General features: G+C 39.4%; 1 protein-coding gene across 1 annotated transcript in view; it reads left to right on the top strand.

Moving 5' to 3' along the window:
• The window catches only part of TBX15 (T-box transcription factor 15), a 145,425-nt gene that overhangs the window by 9,771 nt on the left and 111,198 nt on the right, over positions 1-24,456 (top strand). The window lies entirely within an intron of this gene.

Genomic DNA, 24,456 nt, shown 5'->3' with positions numbered 1-24,456 from the left:
ATTGAACTTTGTGTGTTATAACACCCAGTCCCTGAAGTTGGTGTGATAGTACACTTGAGTAAATAATAAACACTATTCCAGAAAAACTTAATCCAGGATTCTTTGCCTGTTCATCATCCAAAATAAATGAATATATTTTCCTTTCTGAATTTCCCATTCTGGTGCATCATCAGGGTATTGAGTTGACTTCAGCTATGCCAGGTTATGCCCACAGAGCTCAGTCTCTAGTACTCCCTATCAAGGTATATAGGCTTTGAACTTGGGCTTAGGGACAGACAACTCATCTTTATGGGAGGACAAATCCAGCTAAATTAGGAGAGGCTCCTCAATGAGATGATGAGTGACTCATCAGTCTCTGTCACTTGGACTATTAAATTGTGAGGGGTTACCATCTGTACTGGGTGAAGGATCGTCTGTGCCCATGAAATCAGGGATCTTTGAAATATATTTTGAGTATATTTTGAAAATAGAACAAAAAAGACAGTGTCAAATGACAACTGGTTCTATGACCTCCCATTGCCTCAATGTTCAGCCCCAGATAGCTCTTGACTGATTATCATTCTAGCAAATAAACCTCTCCAGTCTCTGACTTAGAGAGCAGTGAGGGAAAAGATGAGGGATACTGAGGTTTCAAGAATGAAATATCACCTAGGGCCTAAACTGAGCCCTTAATTCTGACCAAGCTTTGCATTTCTGGGTGCCCCAGGTCCAATGACTTGACTTGTCAGGGCTTCTGTTTCTGCCTTAGACAAAAATAAATATAGCAACATGAATTTTCTTCAATACTGGGAGTTATAAACAAAAGTAATTATAAATGTTTATGGAGCATATTCCAAAAAACAGAAATGTGTTCCACAGAAAATAAGCTCTCAGAGGGATGGCAGAACATAGTGGAAAAGAACATTACTTTGGAATGAAAGAAACATGCATTTGGATCCCACCTCTGCCACTAAACAGCTCAGGATGTGCCCATTTTACAGATGAAAAAACAAAAGCTCAGACAACTAAACTGACTTGCCTGAAGACACTGGGTTCGTAAATGATGGAACGTGTTCTTTCCACTATATACACTATACCATGCATCTCCTCTGTGACTGGAAGGGTCATGACTTGTAATGCAGATGCCCTTTTGTACTAAAAAAACCCCAAACAGTCACCTTATCCCTAGTGGATAGAATCAGTGGGATTGAGCTGTCTTTTTTTTTAATTTCCTAAGTAGAGGAACTCCCTGTAAGAAAACCCCCTTCTATCAATGCAGATGAGGAAAGACTGTATCTTACAGTCTCAGAGAGTTGTTTGGAGGTTGTATGACTTGCCTACAGCTGTGTTTCTTGTGTGGCATTTATCTCCGAGTTTCTTTAGTCCCTTCTGTTGTCCTTGAGTCATTTCACTCATGTCCGAATCTTCATGACTCCATTTGAGGTTTTCTTGGCAGATACTGAAAAGGTTTGCATTTTCTTCTCCAGCTCATTTTACAGATGAAGAAACTGAGGCAAACAAGGATAAGTGACTAGCCCAGGGTCACACAGCTAGTGTCTGAGGCCATATTTGAACTCAGGAAGAGAAGTCTTTCTGACTTCAAGCCCAGCGCTTTATCCACTTCAACATCTGTGTGACCAAACCCCTAACTCTTTACTTTACATATAAACCATGTGAGAAGTGGGATTGTGCTTGGGACTTCTTGCCTCTGAGTTCTCTATCCTGCCTCTTGTGGGCAAAAATTAATTGTCACAAAATTGGACATTAACATGACAGAAAGTATTAGTTCCCATTTTTCATGTCAAGCTTGCTAAGCTGAGATTTTGATTTGGCGATATTGTTAAGATGCTAAAAGTATGACTTGGGGACAGACAAAATGCTTGTCAACAAGATAGATCAGAAGTCTACATAGCATTTCATAGCTCCTGAACTTAGGGTGGTGTCAGAGCCAATCACCACAAAGGAAGACATGTCCAACCAGCATGTAAGAGCGATTCCTCATATTTCTGTCTTGTGAGAGTCTAATTCCTTATGGACTATTGCAGCTAAATCTGAAACCTAATAGTGGCCTTATTCTTAAGCCCTTGCCATATTTACTTGCTTTTATGAACAAGCAGCAGAGTACTTACATTCCAGTAGCAATGCATATCTTTAGTGGTATGCCACCAAATGTTAACATTTTGTAATATGCTCAGTGAGCCTTATTACAACACACTGGACTTATTGGCATCATGGTATAATGGAAAGAATACTGGTTTTGGAATCAGGAGACCTGGACTTGGGCAAGTCATTCATCTTTCAAACCTTCAGTTTCCTTATCTGCAAAATCCAGTTAATAATATTGAACAGAATCTCAGAATATCAAACTGGGAGGGGACCTCAGTGGTTATCTATACAACCCATGCCTGAACAGGAATCTTATTTTTTTTAAACAATATTCCTGACACCTGGTTATTCAAGTCTTTGCTTGGAGAACTCTAGGCTCACTATCTCCTATCTCCTTAGTTCATTTCATTTTGGTACAGCTCTAATTGTTAGGAAGTTTTCCCTTATATCAAGCCAAAAGTGACTTCTTTTATGCCTCCATTCCTTATGCCCAGTTCTGCCTTCTGGGGAATAAGCAGAACAAGTCTGACCCATCTTTCCCATGAGAATTCTTAAAATACTCAGAGATCTATCACACTGAAAATGTCTCTTCTCCAGGGTAAACTCCTTAGTCCCTTCAACTGATTCTCATATAGAATGATCTCAAGTCACTACATCATCCTGGATGTCCTTCTAGGAATTCACTCTGTTTTATCAGTATCTTCCCTAAAATGTTACACCTAGAATGGAACAGAATATTTTAGATGTAGTCTCACTAGGACAGAACATAGTGCAATCATTAATTCCCTAGTCCTTAATGCTATATTTCTTTCAATGAAAACTCATTTTGTATTAATTTTTGCATCTATATTACACTGTTGATGTATCAATGAACTTGAAATTAACTAATTGCCTTCCTTCCCAAATCTTCCTCAGAACTTTTACCTAGGTAGGAGTCAGCATGGTGCAGATGAAAGACTAAAAACTTGAGTTCAAATCTTGGATCTACTTCTTGGTATCTATCAAACTCTGGGCTAGTCATTTAACTTCGCTGGGCCTCAGTTTTCTCACCCGTAAAATGAGGAATTTTGATTTTTCAAGTTCTTTAAGGTACCTTCTTTATAAGCTCTAAATCTGTGGTACCATTCCTCCCCCCATCTTGTCTTTTTTAAGTTGATTTTTTTGGAACCAACATGAAAAGCTTTACATTTATTCCTATTAAGTATCACCTTTTTATACTTGGCCTGAATGTTCTAGCCTGCCAAAGTCTTTTTGCACTGTCTACTTCTTGGGATTGTTGTGTGGTTAACTATGATGTATATTATGTACTTTGTAACAGTAAAATCCTATATGTCTACCTAAGTTTCTTTCAGATCTAACTCCTATAAAATTATAATTCTCAATCCTTTGTAGGACGTCATTGCCAAAGAGTTCATTATATAGTGGCTAGCCTATTGGTGATACACCTTCTTGTACTTAGGTAAGGTGGTCTTTGAAAAACACACTTTCTATTTCTGTAACTCTATTTGAAGCCCTTTCAGTCTTTCACCTGTCAAAAGTTATGCTTTGCTAGAAGAGACAGCTTAGAGACTCTAGATTCAATCCATGCCATGATTAGAGTAGAATTTATGGAATAAGTGCTATATAAATGTGAGTTATTAGTCTCATGATCAGGATAACTGCTCATAGATTAAAATCAGGAATAAGGTATGGGATTTAGCCATGCAGCATTTTTGACCAGCTTAAGGTGGAATGTTCCTGAAACACTTTAAAATTTATTTGTATTTTTAACATTTTCTCCGTCACTTTCTTAAGTCCAGACAGTTAACCAAAAAATTCCAGCCCTGATTTGTAGAGCTTGTTGGTTTCTGAAGAAGGAAACACTCACACTGAGTATTTCATAATGGCACCTGTGAAAGTTGATTCCAGCACACCCTTGGAGACTATGGACCCCATCCCAACAGGCAAAATGCTTTTAAATGGATAAAATTAAATAATAAGATTACAAAAGAAACATTGGAATACAGGTAAGAAATTATTAAAAGCTTTCCAAGACCCTAAAATTCCAGCTTAAGAACTCCTGATCCATTGGAATATCCATGGTCAGAGTATCATGGTGGCATCAAATACCTTTTCTGAGGCGTATTCACTATGTGATCCTGGGCAAATCACTTAGCTTTCCTGGGACTCAGGTTCATTATTTATAAAATGGAGATATTAATACCTTTTCCACAGAGACCTTAGAAGCGTTTGGGGGAACTGAAAAGTATTCTCTGTGGCTTTGTGGGGCTTCAGATCCCACTTGATGTCCAACTGCAGCAGCACACACAGAGGTGATGTATTTTGGCTGAACCATTTTTGAACTGAAATAACCGATATATCTTCTACTCTGTTTTAAAGGCTCTTAACAAGTAGACAAGAAGTTTGCAGATCCTTAGAAAGAGGTGACAGAGATCTATCACACTGAAAATGTCTCTTCTCCAGGGTAAACTCCTTAGTCCCTTCAACTGATTCTCATATAGAATGATCTCAAGTCACTACATCATCCTGGATGTCCTTCTAGGAATTCTCTCTGTTTTATCAGTATCTTCCTTAAAACGTTACAGCTGGAATGGAACAGATGACAGGTCCTTAGAAAAATCCCAGTTACTTTGATGACTCATGTTAAGTAAGTCTCACCTCTGAGCCTTTTTTTTTTTTAAGCGACAAAACTCTAACTTAGACCTTAACTCAACTTATCTTGGGGAAAAGGATGAACGAGGCAGCAGCTGGGTCTTAATAGGTAGGCTTTGGTAAGGAAGAGTAGACACAAAGAGCTTGACAAAGGAGAAAGAGTAAAAAGACCAAATGAAGTGAAGATGGACCTAAAGTGGGTTGTCAAAGAAAAACCCACATAAGGAAAGCTTTTGAGAGAAATAGAAGAAACTCGGAAAATGATAAAGAGAGTAATAATAGATTGTATTTGAAGTGCCAGGTTCTAGCTGCCTTGGATTTTCAGGTCTTTCCTTTCTGGTCACTTTCTTCAGGAAACAGAGGTTCCCAAAATAAGTGAAATCACTTAAGATTTTCTTTCGTTCTCATGCTCCACATTGGATTTATGTCATTTTCTGGAAGCAAGGCAAGGAAGGGGACTTCTCTGGGGAGGAGGGAAGCCTTCTTGTTGGAGCCAAGCTAGGTGCCCATCTCCCACAAAGGACAAACCAGTCCAAATGTAGAGGGCTGTCCCTTGGCTACCCAGGCCCAACTGTTGAATTCTTGATACCGATTGAGTCCTGTTCCTTTCATGCACTATGCTATGGTGCCCTATATCTCCTAGATCTTCCAATCACATATTTCTGGACTTAGTTTTTAGTTAGAAGACTTGTATTTAAATCTGGGCTCTTCTTCTTCAAAGCTATGTGCCCCTGGGCAGAACTTGACATCTCTCTGGGTCTCAGTTTCCCCAACTGTAAAGTAAGGACTAGATGATCCTGGGATCTTATAGCTTGGTCACACCTCCTTTAAGACTCTCTTCATTTTCCCAAGATCTAATCTCTCCTCTTTTCTGTGAATGACTTTTCTCTGATATTCATACTCAGAGGGGCCTGAGGTTGACAGGCAGTAGGCTGAAGTTAAAGAGTCCTGGACACCTGGGTTCTAAACCTGTCTCTATGTGATCTTGGGCACATGTGTCTTTAACTTCACTGGATTTTAGTGTTCTTATCTATAGAATGGGCAGATTGTACTTGTAATTGGAAGGTTGGGAGTGTATGGGAAACTTCACCCCAGGACCTGGGCACCCCAGAGAAGGGCAGTGTCCCTACATGACCTCCCTCTCATGTCCCTTTCTGGTTCTATAGTTTTCCAGTTCTATTCATTTTGAACTTAGGAAGACAGAGGGTCTTCCTTTGTTGTCTCTTAATGTTAGATAATCTATATATGAGATATTTAATCATTCTCTTTTGATAATACTGCAGAGGAAAGTAAAGAGATATTGAATGTCCCCTTTCCATCCTTCCATGGGCACAAAGTAATGTAAGGAAGCATGAGACCTCTCTCCCCACCTTTTACCAGTGTTACTGTCTAGCTAAGCTGTCAATCAGCATCAGACTCCCCCAGTAATTGTTTTAATATAATCACTCCTATCTTGATGATCACTGACAACACCAACAGCCAATGACAGGGGCACAGTAATGCCAGAAGAACATGGGATTCTTCATTCACCTTATATTCTCCTCACCTGCCAGTAAAAAAGAAGATTCCAGATAAGCAGTTTGAGAATATAGAGTATTTCCTGGTACAATAAATAGTGGACTAATGGTACATACTCCTGAAGCCTTAGCCTGCTACTCAGCTATTCTTTTGCTATTGTGTAAATAACTGGAAGACAGGGAGAGTAGGGGGAACTTCACTCCAGTACCTGGATATCCCCAGACAGCAGCAGTACCCTTAAATGGCCTACTTTGGTTATGTCTATTAAATCCTATTAAGGAAAGGCTCCAGGGTGAAAAGAATTTGAGAAGTCTGAATTTTAGAAAAGATATTCTTGAACTTGGGGTGCCTATATTTTTCCAACTCTCCTCTGCAATTCTTTTATGTAATATGATTGGGCTACTTATTGATTTTGATCTAAAATCTCCCTATTCTAAACCATAGTCATTTTGAAATTCAGGGTAATGTTAAATGGCTCTGCTGTACCCATTTTCTTCCTCATTCATAACAGAGATTGCTTCTGATGGGTAATTGATTCAAAATGGAATGGCTTAAAAACATATCAGTTGCAGCAATAGGCAATTCATGCATTATAAGTATGGTTGATTTTTGGAAACTCTGGAATCACAGCTGAAATCTCTTTTCCATGGATTGAATTTACACGGGAAGAGTTCCTGATTTACACAGTGGCTTCTCTCTAATGCACAAGGATTAGGAAACAGCCTTGAAGAGTGACAGACAAGTATGGCTAGCAGAGCCACAACTTTCAATGTGAGATGGTTGCTTTGATTGTCTTGTTTATTTTTTCATAGCTCTTCAGCCATACTGGAAGATTAGCTCTTCCCCAGTCTCCCTCTTCACTCCATTGCTTCTATTCATTTGTGTGATGCAGTGTACAGAGTTTTGGACTTGGACTGGGTATTGGGAGTTGGGAGCTAAGTGGGGATCCCTTCTGTAATGCTTAACTGTGTCACCTTTCCTTCCTGACCATCAGTCCCATCATTTCTAAAACAAGGTTAACAATCTCAACCACATAGTGTTGATAATGTATATAAAGTGCTTTGCAAATCGTAAAGGGTAATCATCAGCTTTTGTACCTGAATTGAATTCTCTCCTTATGTTGATCCTTATACCTGGTGAAGTCTGTTCTGATTCCTCAAATTTCCCAAGAGTACTCTATCTGGCTTTTTTGGCTTTTCTGTATTCTCCCTGGTGTCATACATATTTGTGAACTTCTCATATTCTCCTAGCAGATCATATGCTTTCATTTCCTGTGTCCCCAGTACCTAGCATGATATTTTTCACACATCAAACATCAATAGATACTTGAGGAATTGAAGTAAATTGGTTCATCAGTTATCATGTTTGTTACCAAGCAGCAACACAATTATTCATTTCCCCAAATCTCTTTTAATTTTCTATACTGCAAGTTCCATGAGGTAGAAAATGCATCTCTACATAGTACACACTCAATAAATATTTATTAATTGAATTGAATTTTTTTCTCCCCTCTCCAGTTCTAACTACCAACTTATGTTATCCTTCTAAAGTGTAGGTGACTTTAGTAGTAGGGATCTTTAGGGAACTTTTTTAGAATATAATTTTCAAGATTAGTGTACCCACTTGTGCTTTCACCTTATTCTCCTTTGATGTACCTAGGATTTATTCTCTAATTTGAAATCATATTTCTATAACAGGGACTTAGAAAAGATTCCAGACTGTGTATTCATGAAAGGTTTCTTTGGGTGTAGCCATTCAACCTTCTGCATCTCTTGATCCATTATGGCTCTTGTCAGATCTGTTAAATCATAGACCAAAGACAAGCTCTATTTCAGGACTTGAAAAAGAGTGTTTAGAAGTTACTAAGAGTGAATATTTGAATTTGTCTCTATTGTAAATCTAGATTTGCTCTCCTTGCTGACATCACAACCAAGTGCCCATGTGGAGGATTTGTGACTTGATAATATGTAATAGGGACAGCCACAAATGATTTTTCAGGCATATTTATCCATGAAACTCAGATAAAATAAACACAACTTTAAATTTCTAGCATGGGGAAGGATTTGAATCAAAGGAAAAACAAACAAAAATTGGGGACTATTTGTCAAATGAAATTGACTATAAATAAATTACTGTGTTGCTGATGTAAGTGGTAGAATTAATAGCTCAGGCTATGACTGTATATAAATAATGGAAAAGAAATGGAATCTTGGTCACATGACTTTTTCTACAGCATCTTGAGGTAGTCCAAGTGCTTCCAGTACACCAGAGAACTCTCCAGCTGCAAAACCACCCTCATCCTGGGAACATTGTCCACAGCCTGGTACAACTGTCTATTACGCAGATTAGACTGTGACATCACAGCGATTTGAGGAATCTCTATGATATTCTGTCTGGGTGGCATGGTAGTGCCAAAGGAGATCAGGACACTGTTTCTCCTGAGACAAACCAGTTCTGGGTACTGTACCAATTCACACGTAAGAAGCAGAGCTCACAGAGGGCTGGGGAGGTATTGTGTTGTGTGGAAGAAAGGCTTGCCAGCCTGTGTGGGTGAATTGGTTTCGGGTGTTAACGTTTGTTTTTTTTTCTTCCCCAGGACTTGACTGCATTCTCCTTTTTCTCTGCTTGTCTGGTTTCCTGGCTGAGTTGTTAGGAGCTACACAGCTGTGTAGCTCATTTCGGGTATGTGTTGGGAGTGATGTGGCTTGTCTTTCTGTAAGGGAGGTTTTTTTTGGGCATCAACAAATGCACATACTCCACTGGACTTTAGAGGAATATTTTGTCCATAGCCTTTTCAACTGGAAGGGGACCTGAAATGCATTAACATGTAGTAGAGAACTCTTATGCATAGAAGGCAGTTTTATTCCTACTTTAGCCAGAAAATATCAGTTACTGTCAAAGTGTGGCACCTTAGCTCACTTGGTTTATGATTGGGAAGTTGGTAAATTCAGAGGACGCAGAAGGCTTGAGATTTCCATGTTCTGTTCAGAGGCCCTTTGGAGAGTTTGGGGGTAAAAGTAACTTTTAATCCTTCCCTTTGGTTTTTCTAGTTATTGACTTCATTTTACTGTGACAATACCCAGAAAATTTATTTAATCTGTAGTTAGAATGTTAGTAAATTCAAAGTACCCAGGAAGCTGAGTGAAACTTAGAGGTCTAAGTGTGTTCATCAGGGAGAGAATACAGTTGGAATAACCTATATGGCTTGGGCATACACCAGAAATCACTGTTCCTTTCAGACTCAGGGCTTAAGATCTGGTATCTTGGCATAAACCCAACCTGGGATTCTTGATGGATTCCTGAAGTATAGGTCTTGTTTTTTCAGGATTAATGTCATTCCATTGTTTTTAGACTCTGAAAAGGGCTTAGAAGCTTCCAGCACCTCACATATCCTCAGGTCATGGTTTGGGCCTCAACAATTATAACATGTCTTTTCTATCTCTTCTCCGCGATCCAGGATGCCCTTTCTAAGTCTACCCACATGACAACTGGTCTGTTTCCAAGGGTCCAGGACCCAAAGCAAGCACCAGCTTTAGGCAGTGGACTTGATTAGTCAACTGAAAAGCAATTATTTAGCACCTACTGCATGCCACGTGCTGAGTGATACCAAGAAAGGCAAAATCAGTCCTCAAGGGGCTTATATTCTAACTGAAGAGAAAGTATATAAAGAAAGAAGGAAGGAAGAAAGGAAGGAAACATTTATCAATCATGTACTAGGTGGCAGATATTTTCACGGATATTTTCTCATTTGATTCACAACAGCCTGAGGAAGTACGTGCTGTTATGATTCTCAATTTACAGTTGAAAAAATTGAGGCAGACAAAAATTAAGGGACTTGATCAGAATCACATAGCTACTAAGTGTCTGAGGCTGGATTTGAACTCAGTTCGTTCTGAATTTATGCCCAGTACTCTATTCACTATACTACCTAGCTGTACACCTACAGCTGTACACATACAGTGCACACATGCACCTATACACACACAAGGCCCTTAGCAATAGCTATACATACCTTACATATAACCCCATGTATGTAATATAATAAATGCATAAAATATACATGTATGTATATATACATATATACAAATATATACATATATACAATACATAATACAATGTAGGTAATATAATATATACATTCTATTAATATATTATGTACATACAATATAACAATAATATATACATATATAATATATAACATTATATATGTTATATGTAATATAACAATATTATATTATATATGTAATATAAATGGGAAATTATCTCTGAGGAAAGGCCCTGGGAGTGAGGAGAGGAGGGAGGATAGGGAAGGTTTCTTATGGAAAGTGGTATTTGAGTTGAACCTTAAAAGAAATTAGGAGGCCGAGCAGAGGAGGGGGAGTGTCCAGGCCTGGAGGACAGCCAGCCTAAAGGCGAGGACTTGGGAGATGGAGTATCCAGTGTGAAGAGTCCATGTGGGTTGACTATGCTTTGGTACTAGAGACCCTGAACTCTCATGACTTTCAGTCTTGCCGGTGATTTGCTGTGTGAGCTCAGGTTAATCACTTGGCCCATTCATGCTTATTTCTCATCTATAAAGAGGGTTAAAACCATTGACTTCCCCTGTGCTGTTGCAAAGGAATGTTCAATAATAATATGGGGAAAATGTTTTTGCAAAGAGAAAGCACTTTCTATAATGTGCAAAGGGGTTTCAATTTTGCTTTCTAGGAGCCTCCTTCTGAGCAGCTCCCTCTTCCCCCCCCGCCAGTTTTAGAAAGTGTCATTAGTTAGTGAGGGAAATGTCTCTGAGCAGAGCTGCTCCAGCCTTTCCTATTGAGCTCCAGCCTTATTTCTCTGGCAGCCTTTGCTTCCTGCCCAGCAAGGGAGAAAAAGAAATGGAATAAAAAGGCAATCTGAAAATCCCTGGTGTTAGACAGGAGTGCAGAAAATATCCTTAAATGAAAGACAGATTGCATGTGTTTGCCCGAGAAAGCGCTGTTGTATTAGGTGGAAGCAGGGGATGAGAAATTAATTCCTGTGTGTGTGTGTGTGTGTGTGTGTGTGTGTGTGTGTGTGTGTGTGTGTGTGTGTATGAGAGACAGAGACACACACAGAGACAGAGAGAGACAGAGGCAGAGAGAGACAGAGAAAGGAGAGTGAGAGTGAGAGAGAGAGAGGGAGAGGGAGAGGGAGAGAGAGAGATGGTGATGGAAGCCTGGTTGAACTGAGAGAGGACCTGGGGCACCATGCAGACCCAGCTGATGGGGTGTCAGGAGGAAAGAGAAACAAACCAAAGTCTTGGAAACACGCAAGTAATCTTTGAGCAAGAGGGAGGCAAGGAAGTATGAAAAGAAGGGGAAGAGAGAGAAAGAGAAAGACATAGAGGCACAGAGACAAAGACTCACACAGAGACATAGATAAACAGATAAAGAGAGACAGAGATACAGACATACAGAGAGAAACAGAAACTGAGACAAAAAGAGAAGGAAACATATCAGAGACAGAGGGACACACAGACAGAAACAGACAGAAACACAGACGGACAGGGAGACAGAGAGAAACCAACGGAGACAAAGGCACAGAGTGAGAGGGAGAAGAAAGAGGAGGGAGAGAGAGAGAGAGAGAGAGAGAGAGAGAGAGAGAGAGAGAGAGAGAGAGAGAGAGAGAGAGAGAGAGAGAGAGAGAGAGAGACTTATTAGCTTTGTTGTAAAGGTTCTGGCTCTTTCTTGGGTCCTAATCAAGTCAGAGAGGGGGACATAAAGAGTCTGGTGCTCCCTTTTTCTATCTTGTTATTTCCTTTGTGGGTTCTGTTAAATGTCTAACCATTCTCAAAATCTAATTTGAAGCTAGGGTCTCCATCTTTGTATTTGTTTAAGCCACAAGTTCTTAACCTTGAGGTCCACAGATTCCCCCAAGGAGCCTGTGGGTAGCTTTTAGGCAGTCTGTTAACTTGTATAAGAAGAAAAAAAAATTAGATCTTTATTTTCACTAAGCTTTGGTTTCCTTTGTAATCCTACGTATTTTATTTTATGCTTTTACAAACACTATTCTGAATCTCACTAGACCACTAACATGGTCTATGATACACATAAAAAAGGATAAGAACCTCTGGTTTAAGCCCTGAGCCTTGGGTCCTAGGCCACCTATGCACATGACCAAGGGAGACAATGATTTCCCAAAGCTCATTCTTGTGCAGTGGAAAGAGGGGCCAATTTTGAAGTGGGGTGAAGTACTCAAATCCCAATTTTGACACTGACTATTTGTGTAACTTTGGACAAGACACTTTGACCTCTCCAGGCTTGTTTCCTTGTCCATAAAATGGGGAGAGTAGGAGTAGACAACCTCTAAGATCCCTTCTGGCTCTAATTGCATGACCTTCTGATCCAAATGGTATATAAAGACAGAGGAGGTGTGCTCTGTGAAAGCATGCTACATACCGAGAAGCCCATCAGTCCTGGTTGAGTGACTTAAATTCTGAAGTTGGAAGTGACTGTTTGATGTCATCTAGACCTTTGTGGATGAACACAGCAGCGTACTCCAGTCTTACTTTCTTCCAGTTGAATATTCCTGAGTCTTGATTACACCTAATATAATCATTTGACAAAAGTGAAAAAAAAAAAGCTAGAGAAGAGCAAGTAGAATCTTTTAAGCTGGAAGGAGAAATGGAAACTTGCTATTGTGAACACACGACTCCGCGTGTGATTCCATCATGGTGGAACAAGGTTGCCCATTGTCTTCTCCTCTGATATGTGTAGGAACCATTTTTGACTAGGAATTAACAATATGTGTCCAACATCTATATGGTATACTCAGAAAACCTCTACATTTTTAACTTTAGGACTCAGCTCCTAGAAGAACTGGTGAGAAATAGGTGAATAATCATCTCCCCACAAAAGGCATTCTTCATGTAGAGAATCCTTTGGATGCCTTGTAGTTGGGATCTCATGGGGAGGCAGGTGGAGACCTGTTTGATGTTCCTGAGATTTACTGCAACTTCAGTTGGAGCTTGATACCATTTTATGACAATATAGTTGCCACATTTTTCTGTTGTTAATTTCTGATACTTTATACCTTGTCCAGGAAATAAGCAAGAGGACATTTTCTTTTCTTTTAAAAACAGCATCATTGTAAGTAATACAAAAAGACCCCTACTATGTGCTGGTATGTCCTCTTAAATGATGAGAATAAGATTGTGAATTGGGCTGTTGGTGTATTGGACAAGCAGTGAGAGAATTAGCTATAATTTGCTGCCTTCAACAGGAAATCTTATTCTCTCTTGATTAAAGATTATTGGATTAAGAAAGAGAATATATGTCAGGTGGTCTAGTCCAGTTTCACTTAGAAGCAAGGAGCTCTTTCAGAGGTAGTGCTCAGGGCTGGAAGTGAGTTTTGCTATCTAAGACCATATCTGGCAGATTATGTTTATTCCTGGCATCACAATTTAAGAGTGTCATTGGCAAACCAAAAAAAGGTCTAGAGAAGGGCAATCAGAATGTTGATGGGTTTAAAACCTGCATTACAGAAGAAATTAGGACTATAGAGAGCAGATGAAGGAGAAACATGATATAGATGCCTCTGGATATTTCAAAGGCTGCCATGCCATATAGAGAATCATGTTTTCTAGAGAGCTGAATAGAATTGATAGAGGTTTGTTATGAGGAGAGAATTTGTCTCAGGATAAGAAGGAAATTTCTAAAAATTAGAACTGATTAACAAATGTTTTCATTTGTTAGCAGAATACAGATGACAACCTATCTGTCAGGAATGCTATTGATGAGATTCCTGTATAGTTGTGGGTGGAATTTGGAGTAGGTGATCAGAAGGAAGGCACTAGAACTGAGAAGAGCTTGATTCTTCTCATTTTTTCTCTCTCTCCTATCTATTTATCTATCATCTATCTATCTATCTATCTATCTATCTATCTATCTATCTATCTATCTATCTATCTATCTATCTATCATCTATCTATCTATCTATCTATCTATCTATCTATCTATCTATCTATCTATCTATCTATCTATCTATCTATCTATCTCTGTCTCTCCCTGTCTCTCTGTCTGTCTCTCTGTCTCTCTCTGTCTCTCTCTGTCTCTCTGTCTCTCTCTGTCTCTCTGTCTCTGTCTCTGTCTCTGTCTCTCTCTCTCTCTCTCTCTCTCATCTATCCTTTCTTAGGTAATCTAAAGTTTAGGACCAGAGAACTCATTTATATACCTAATTGTCAGTTACTTTAGATAATTTCCTTTTCTATTCGAATAGGCACTTAATGTTGTTGTTCATCCTTGGTACTGGAAGAGGACCAATGACATTACGATGTTGGCATCAAAGTACAGTGTGTTCCACTGTGGCTGATCAGACCAGTACAAGTTTGCAAGGCTCTACCACAGATTAGGCATAAGTAGTCCACTTGAGCATTTGGGATAGAGATGTATCTAGATTTCTGCATCTTACACTTCCTTTGTACTACTCTGCTTTCTTTGATGCAAGCTCAAGCGGTGGGTAATCCTGTGCCAGTGTTTCCCATGTCTCACAAACGTTAACAAAGTGCTTCAGAGAGACCTTGAGAGTGTTCTTGTACCTCTACTGACCTCCACAAGAGCACTTGACTTATGCAAGTTCTCTATAAAATAAATAAAGGTATGTTTGGCTTTTGGGCTTAATAGCCAGCCCATCAGAGTTGTGCTCTTTGCAGTAGAATTTGATAGTTGGTATTAGGCACTTAATAAATGTTTACTGACTGATAATTTTTCACATGCAACTTACACCTTCTTACTGTACCTCATACATGGTAACTTCTCTCCTATCATACTATTGACTGTTCCCTATGCCTAGACTATATTCCTTCCTAATCTTCACTTCTTAGAATCCTTGGTTGCCTTCTGTGTGTGTTTGTCCTTCGTTGCCAAAGAAGACCGTGTCATCAGAGAAATGATTACATGACTTGCACTTGACTTTGAGTGAAGGAAGGCTGTACAGGTCACCAGCCTCACTTCTCCTCCAGAGCCATCTGAATCCACTGACAAGATATTCATCAGGATGACTGGAGATGACCCAGGATGAGGCAATTGGGGTTAAGTGACTTGCCCAGGGTCACATAGCTAGTGAGTATCAAGTATCTGAGGTGAGATTTGTACACAGATTCTCCTGACTCTTGCAGTGGTGCTCTATCCACTGTATGACCTAGCAGTTTATCTCAAGCACCTCTTACATGAAGCCTCTCCTCATCCCACCCACTGACACATCCTGGGCCTGGGCAAGTCACCTAAACTTTTAGCGCTTTGAGACTAAATTGAAGAGAAGATGCTGATGTTTCTTTGTCAGCCATGAATGTACCTTTTACTGATTCCCCAGTGTTTAGGGTCCTCAGAAGCCTATAGATGGGGTGCTGCTTTTGATGGGGCCAATGGTTTTGTGCTTGTATTTTTCTCATGTTTTCTGAGCTGTTCCCAGGTTTGGAGCTCCAAAAAAGGCCCAAGTTTAAAAATAGAGACATTTGGGATCAAGCCAAAGTAGAAACATTTAGAGACATTTCCATGTGTTGTCGTCATTATTGGTAATGCCAGTATTCAATTCAGTTGAACAAAGGATTACTGAGTACTTCAGAAGCATAAAGCTCTGTTATTAGTCACTAGTTGCCAGGCTATGTGGCACAGAATATGTTACCATTAAAGTTATGGAGAGTTAAACACCCTGGACACACTGAATATAAGCTTATGTAATTTCACTGTTGATTATGGTACAACTGCGTAGGCACCTCAGTATTGTAATGGGTTAGAATATGGTACTTGGAGTCAGGAAGAGATGAATTCAAATCTTGAATCTATTTTATTCTATTCTGCAAGCATTCATTAAACCCCTACTATGTGCCAGAAACTGTGGTAGGGCCTAGGGAGGTAAAGACAAATTCTTACCTTCAAGGGGCTTACCTTCCCCTGGGAGGAAAGAAATCCATAAATAATATTTTAGTTATAAATGTAGTACTCTTGTGTGACCATCTGAGCCAGAGAGACGTTTCTCCCTTTCCAAGTGTAAGAGTTTTCTAGCTTATTTCAAATAATTTTCTAAAAAAGTGTTCATGATATTTTCAAAATTTCTACTTAATTTTTTTAAACTACATTTGACAAAGTGAACCCCTTTCCATTTGCACAGTTGATAGTTCCAAGACAATTGCTATACCAGAGGAGAAAAATTCCAGATGCGTCTCATCACTAATATGTTGAGTCATCTTTTTTAAAATTAGTGGCTCCCTCCACACATAATTTCCCTCATTTAAGTAGGATACAATAATGCTTGTCACCTATTTATCTGTCATTAGAGGAAAGAGGAGGGAAACAATGTCATTAGAGTCATTAGACCTTTCTGCAAAGAGTTTCATAAAATTTTGACGGAGTTGTATTCTAGGCATATTGGAAAAAAGAACTGCATTCAGATTCTGACTCTCCTGTTTTTAACTCTTCATGGCTCTGATTTCTTTGGGATATAGGTCTAGTGCTGTTATGGCTGGATGAAAGTATGCACAGTTTAGTGACTTTTGGGCTGTTCTCAATGACTTTCGAGAATGATTGGACTAATTCCCAGACCCAGCAACAGTGGATTAGTATGCCTGTTTTCCCACAGCCCCTCCAACATTTGTTATTGTTCTCTTTTGTAATCTTTGCCAGTCTGATGGGTGTGACATGCCTGGTATCTTTTTAAAGATAGATTACAAATAGAATTCCATGGTAATCCCCAACCTCCACCCCTCCCCACATCCTACCATCCCCCTTCACTTTTTTCCAGGTCCACCAAGTTTATTGGTCTGTACCTTCCAGCATTCTTTCTTTCACCTTTTAAAACTTAGGATCTTTCTCAGCCTCCTGAGCCTCCCTGGTTTTCCTAGTGTTCCCAAACATGAGTTTGCCTTTCTCTTTTAGGACTCTCCGGTGCCCACAGCTTTCAAGGTGTAGAGTAAATAAAAACCGGCTGCAAATACTTCATGTTAGTGTGGGAGAGCATAAAAGGCATCTCACTCAGTGTTTCTGGATGCAACTTTGGGTTCAATTATCTTCAGATGTTCAAAATCAAGGCAATTTCCAGACCATTTCAAAGGACTGAATGGGGCTGTCTGCTGGGTCCTGTGTGAAATGAATGCTGTGTTACAACTAATTAGTGTAACTCTTTTGCCTGCAGTTGGAGTGAAGGTGGGAGGGATGTTTATCACTTCCTGCAGAAGCCAGGAAATAGAGATGTTGAGAAGGTCTCAGAATACTTCCCTTCCTCCCCTCATCCCAGATCAAGTCATTGAATACTCCCACTTTTTTTTTTTCAAGGGATTAAGCTCTGTTAGGCAGATCTATAAAATGGGGGTCATAATATTCACATTAGCTATCAGTTGGGAAGATCAAATGAAATAATGTGTGTATAACATGGACCTTAGCATACTATATAAATGCCATTTCTATTATTATTACTATCACCATTATTGTTAATATTCTCTATGAATTGCAGCTTTTCTTTAGGGGTGTGATAAATCATAAGACTATTTATTTGAAGAAGAGTAGGAGAGGAGTGAAGTTACATTTTAGATTGCTTAGTAGGTATGAGAGAATTGACTTTTTCCTTGTTGTTTTCATTCAGTACTGGGGGTTGGGGGTGGAAGGGTGGCTCTCAGAACCATGTCTTCAATCATGAGTTAAATCAGACTAGCCTGGGGCCAGGTCTTCTCAGTGAGTGCCACCCTAGGTTACTTGATCAGCTCAGACCACTAGCCTCCAGTCCTCCCTTGGACCCCAAAGACATAGACCAGTGCCCATAACACTGCCTAGCCCCTCCCCACAAAAGGTCCCTGTTTTCCCAGGCATTCAAAAGTTGGGACCATTCTTCCTTTCACCGGTGTCCAAGGTACTGTGATCCAGGGGAAAACAAACACCAATGACCATTTCAGGGACAGAAGTTCAGGATGTACAACTCAGAACCTTCAGATCTTCTCCACAGTGGAGATATAAACTTAAACCATCTGTAGAGACCCCAGCTGCTAACAGCGTATTTTGTTAAGATGACTGAATCACCATTCTCATATTCCAATAGTAAGCATATTTCCGTATCACTCTTTCTGGTTTCTACCAAATAAAATGCTAGGATTGAGCTTTCCCTTTGTGGGACCCTTTAGCCAGCTCAGTATTGTTATTCACAGCTTTTGCTTTTATATAACCTTATTTCCCAAATTCCCTTTCCTTCTCAGAAAGATATTCCATATAATAATGAACAAAATAAAGCATCCGCACCTCCCCCCCGCTAAAAAAAAGTTAAGTAAAATCAAGCAACACATCAACCAAGTCTGGTATTGTATGTAGTGTTGCATACTCATAACACTCTCTCCCCTCCCCTCCTGCCCACCCCACTGCTGCAAAGAATGGAAGCACCTTTCTCATCTCTCTTCTTTGGGATCAAGCTGGATCATTATAATTTCACAGCATTTAGATTTTATTTTATTTTGGGTGTTGTCCTTTCCGTTTACCTGCTGTAGTTATTATATGTACATACATGCATATCTATCTACCCATACACACATATATGTGTATGTATGTGTGTGCATGTGTGTATTCCTAATTCTGCCTACTTCATTTTGCATCACCTCACACAATACTTCTTCATATTCAATGTGTCATACTGTACAGTGCAGTAAAACTCAATTACATTCAGGTACCACAAATCTTAAAGCCATTTCCCAGTTAGTAGGCATCTACTTTGCTTCCAATTCTTTCCTACTGCAAGGAAACAGGAATGTGGTTGTCAAGGGAACTCTTCCGAAGTTTTATTTTCATTCTGGGAATAGTCTGCATTTGTTAACTCTGTTGAGAGTCTTCTCACCATCCCTGGCAATATATGTTGCAAAGTTATAGATGCTATTTCTTCAGTGATCTAGGATTTCCTTTTGAATAAGGTAGAGAATAGACACTGTTAGAGTAATAAAAGTCACTTCAGATTTGTATAGCACTTTAAGGTTAAAAAACAAAAAGATTTCCTCAAAACAACCCTGCGAAGTAGATAGTATAAACATAATTACCCCTTTTTTTACAGATTGGGAAACTGAGACTCAGAGAAATTAAATGATTTACTTTGAGTCACATGGGAAATAAGTATCAGAGTTGGGATTTCAATCCAAGTCTCCTGACTCCAAGGTTAGTGCTTACCCAACACAATGTGTTACTCCTAAAAATGCTTTGTAGCCAGAGGTAGGCCAGGTGAAGGAAAAGTTGATGTGGATAGAGTGGATAGAGTGCAAGGTCTGAAGTCAGGAAAATTCATCTTTGCAAGTTCAAATTTGGCCTCAGATACTAGCTGTGGGACTCTAGGTTAGTCACTTCACCCTGTTTGCCTCAGTTTTCTCATTTGTAAAATGAGCTAGAGAAGGAAATGGCAAACCACTCCAGTATTTCTGACAAGAAAACCCTAAATGGGGTCACTAAGAGTCAGACATGACTGAAAAATGACTGATCAACAGGTGGAGGACTTGATGCCTCAGGGTTGGGGACCTATTTACAGAAAACTAAAATGAATTACTCATCAGTCCACAAAAGTTGTGTTTACATGTGGCCTCTATGCTGATTGTCCTACAGTTGGCTTAACTTTTGGTGACCATTCAGAATTAATAGATAGTTATACGATTGAGTGAACTGATTAGGGGTTGGTCCTAATCAGCTGTGAAAGTGCCAACTGGCAATAGGGCAGCAACTTAGAGTGTTAGTCATGGGGCCAGAAATAGAACCCCACCCTCTTTTTGTGGGACTCATCAGACTGCACTTCCTTTTTAAATAGAAGGCTGAATTTTTTTTCTTGGGTGTTCTGCCTTAATAAAGATTCCAAATTTATGCTTGTAAAGTGGCATAATAGCCATCATTGAAGACACGTGGTACTGGAAAAGGAGATGGGAAAGGTCATGTAGAGAGAAAGAGACACAACAGATGAACAGTTTGAGGGGTACTTTGGTACCCTTGACCTCGAATTGTAAAAGTACCACAGGAAGACCTCTGTATTGTGTGGATTTCCTAAGAAAGATTTATGGGAAGACATGGATAAGAAGGCAGGTTTATGAGTTTCATCATTGGGAAGGCAGGGACTATTTTTGCTTCCTCTCTGTGTCCCTTGCATTTATCACAGTGACTAGAACATAGTAAGCTCTTAATAAATGCTTATTAAATGATTGATTGATTTATTACACCAGTGAAATCATGGATCCATAAGAATACCAAAGTATTTTTCTGCTCAATGCCTTATTGGGAGTTTTCCTAGAAATGGCTTTCCAGATTCAGAGTCCTCTCATCTTTTGGGGGATCTATGGGGTTTTAAAGACATTAAGCAAAAGTGTCACAGGCATTTAGATAAATGCTATTCTTATGATCATCTTTCAATACCCATATTGAAGTGGACTTCTCATTGACAACTGGGTTCCAGATTTAACTATCCATCTGCCATCAACCAAGAAGTCTGTGATGGGCAAGGACTTGTGGTTGCTTTTGGCTGCAGAGACAAAAGTAAACTAAGCACAATCATCAGCCTTCTTTGGTGTTGATAATTGTGATACTTCCTCTACCTGTTCTCCACTTGTGTTCTACCTGGGTTTTCATCATCTCTAGCATTGTGCCTCAGTTGCAGGCAGTATTTGAAGCGACAGAAACCTCATGAACATCTTCCTTTCTTATTTAACTGAAGACCTAGTGAATTGTTCATCTGGAACCTCAGCAAGCCCAAAACTCAGTCCACTGGAATATATTTTTAGTAGTGCTGTCTGATGATGATTAATGTTCATAATGATGCCTCTGAGATATTATGAGATGAGACCACAGGAAGACTTTTGATTCCTTAGTCACCTTGTAAAAATTGTTATATTCCATATTAACACTCAAAGGAGTGTTAATATTCTTTGCATTCTACTTCTATTTTGAAATTTGGTAAATCCCCACATATAATAAATGAGAAAGAGCATCAGATTTAGAATCAGAAGACCTCAGTTTATATATTTAGTTTAGTTTAGTTTAGTTTAGTTTAGGCTGTGTGATGTTGGGCACAGAAAATCACGGAAGCCTCAGATGGGAAGCAATTTTATAGGTCATTGAATCCAAACCATCCCCTCCACAACATTCCTGAGAAGTGGTCCTTTAGCTTTGAAGACCTGTGTTGATGGCAGTTTGCTAACTTCTTTGAACCTCAGATTTCTCAGCTGTTACAAAGGAGATAACATCTTCTGTTCTTGATTCATCTCATAGTGGGTATTGTAATGAACAATAGTTCTGGTACAGAAAGGCAAAAATCTTTCCCAGTCATTATCACTTAGAGTGTGTTGCATTTCAAAAAAAGCTGTCCTGAAACACTGGCACAAGTATCTGTTTCAGAATATCATGCTTTTAAAGAAAAAGACTACATAAAAGTCCTTTTTTTCCCCAAATAAAACTTAAATGTGGATTTCCTCCCTTTAACAATAGAGAATGATCTGACAGGCTCAGAGTCATGAATAGATCTGAGAATAATCATAAAGGGAATAACTCCTTTTTTATATAAAATCAAACCCCAGATCTTTAAGGATCCATATTCTAGAAATCATTTCATTTATCCTCATTCATTTATCCTCACAATCTCTGCATTGCTTGCTCTATGTCTGTGGATAACTCACTTCACTTCTGTGTTTTCATAAGATATCACCCTCTGATTTTAATCGGATGTTACAAAGATGTAACGACTAGGAAAACAATTTATCAGAGGCACTATGAACTTCTACAAAGAAAGCTACTACTTAAAAGGTGTCGGTAGTTTGGCATGGTGGAATATATCTGTAATCCCTGCTACTGATGGAACTGAGGCTGGTGGATCAATTGAGTTTGGGAGCCCTGAGTTTAGGGCTAAAGCACATAGGTAGTCTGCACGAAATCTAGCACCAGACAGATCAACTTCCTGGGACCTGGGAAAAGTCAGGCTACCTAAGGAGGTTAGAAGTGGTCCAGGTTGAAATGCATTAGGTCAAACTTTCAGAGTTGATCTGTAGTGATATCAGCCCGTTAGTGGCTGCTGCACTTCCAGAATGGAAGAAATAGACAGATTCAGTCTAGTCTAGACAGTGTCAGTGTTAGAATGAGAATAATAATATTATTATAGAATCTGTGGTTTAGTTGTTATTTTCTGTGTTTTAATATGATTAAATCTTAGTAGTAAGAGTTGGGTAGCTCATCAGTTTTATAAGGTGGGATTTTCTTTAAATATAGAAGCTGAAATGTGGAAATGAGACAAGGAAGGTATATGGGAGGTGATAGATATGGGTAGAAGTGTGAGAGTTATTTCCCAATCATAATTGCTTCCCAGTAATGTCTGCTTTGTCAAGTGGGATATGTTCCCAATTAGGTTTTTGGAAAAACTGAGATTACTTGGTCCCCTCTTCCCTAGTTCCCCAAGAAAGACAAATTTTATGGTCTTTGTACCTGTATTCTCTAAAGCAAGTAACATAGGAATCGTTATTTTTTCTTTTTTTTTTAGAATTTTCTTAGTGCTTAGCATAGTGCCTGTCACAAGTTAGCCCTTAATAAATGTTTGTTCATTGATTGATTGACTTTAGGGTGCTGCCCAGGACACACAGCCACTTTAGCTTGTATAAATAGTGAGGTGTCATTCACAGATGATTTCCTCTTGTGCGATAAAATTCTTTTCTGACCACTCTTCAGTGGGTGTATCTTGACAAATTTCTTTAGATAGTTCCCCTTAGTTTATCCAAAGCAGCCCCCTGTATGCCATCAGACAGAGCCTAAGCAAGTCTTTTGCATGTGTTCTCCCCATTCTGCCACTCTCCAACTACTATTGCTTCTCAGTTCCCTCTACTTTCCCTTGCCCACTACTTGCCACCAACTATTCCTTCCCAAGTGCCATGGCCACCCAACTACCATGACTCCCATTTGCCATAACTACCCAAATGATGCTCAGTTATGTGGATAGCTTATTACTGTTGCCACCCTACGACTGCTGCTTCTGCTCTCTCCAAGTCTCTTTTAGGCTTTATGTGGTGATGGCAGTAACAACAAATTACATTCTCTTTCATACTGTGATGACAGCTTGGGTAGTGTTCAGGATGACTAAATTGTACCTATAACCACCATCATGGTAGTAGCCAGAACTTAGTTCCAGCCTTCCCTTCAAAGCAAAGGGAAATAGCCATTCATTTGATTGTCAGTGTGTGTATGTGTATATTCATAAGAACAATGAACTGGGAGTTGGGAAAATTAGAGTTTCTATTTCCAGTTCTGTGGTTAATTCTCTTTGTGTCTTTGGGTAAATCATATTACTTCAGAGGATTTCATTTCTTTGTTTATAAGACAAGACGGATGGAGTAGGATGATGGTCAAGATCCTTTTTAGCTTTTTTTGCTCCCCCTAGATCTGTGATTTTTTTGGTATAAGAAATTCTACCAACCAGATTGCTCCCTATTCTGCAATTTGTAGTGTTACAGAGTTGCCAGAGGAAACTGAGAGGTTAAGTGATTTACCCAGGATCACACAGCCAGCCTATATGAAAAGTGGAACTTTAGCTTAGATATTTCTGAAGGAACAATTTTCTGTCCACTATGCCATGTTGCTTTTTCTCTAGTTCTAATATTAAATTATTTGATGATTCTATATCATACCAAAACTAGTATTTCAAAAACTCAACCAATGAAGCCACTTTTTTCTGTTGGATAAGAAATTAGAAGTAGTTGGTAATGTGAATTCAGAGAAGCATACAATCCTTGGTCCACTCAAGCCAGGTGATATTGAACCGAGTCTAGTAGTAAAGGAGAAAACCACATAGGCATAAGTTGAGGGTGATGATGGGGATAGCTGAGGAAGGAGCCATACATTTTCCATAGGTTTGACTAATGTGAGTTTACTGATGTCAGTTTGCAAGAATGCATTGGGTTATTCGAATCAGAGTTGTGATTCAGCTGAAACTTGAATCAGAAGGTAATGTGGCAAGCCTGTTAGTGCAAGGCCAGTGAGAACTCTTAGCTCAATAGTCACGGCAGGCCCATAAGCACAGCAGGATGCAAGGCTGCCAAATGAAGAGGCAGAAATAGTTGGGTGGATTCCCATCCTCCTCCTGCCCTCCCCCAATCCCTGGATTTCCTCCCTTATCCCCCATTTTACTCTCTTGCTTACCCCCCGTTCCTCCGTTACACATTTCTCCTGGCAGGAGGGATCCTTCAAGGCAAAGAGACATCCCTTCCAGTCA

This window comes from Notamacropus eugenii, chromosome 2 (assembly GCF_028372415.1).
Source record: "Notamacropus eugenii isolate mMacEug1 chromosome 2, mMacEug1.pri_v2, whole genome shotgun sequence".
In the NCBI taxonomy this organism is placed as follows: domain Eukaryota; kingdom Metazoa; phylum Chordata; class Mammalia; order Diprotodontia; family Macropodidae; genus Notamacropus; species Notamacropus eugenii.
This window is presented reverse-complemented; position numbering and strand designations above follow the sequence as displayed.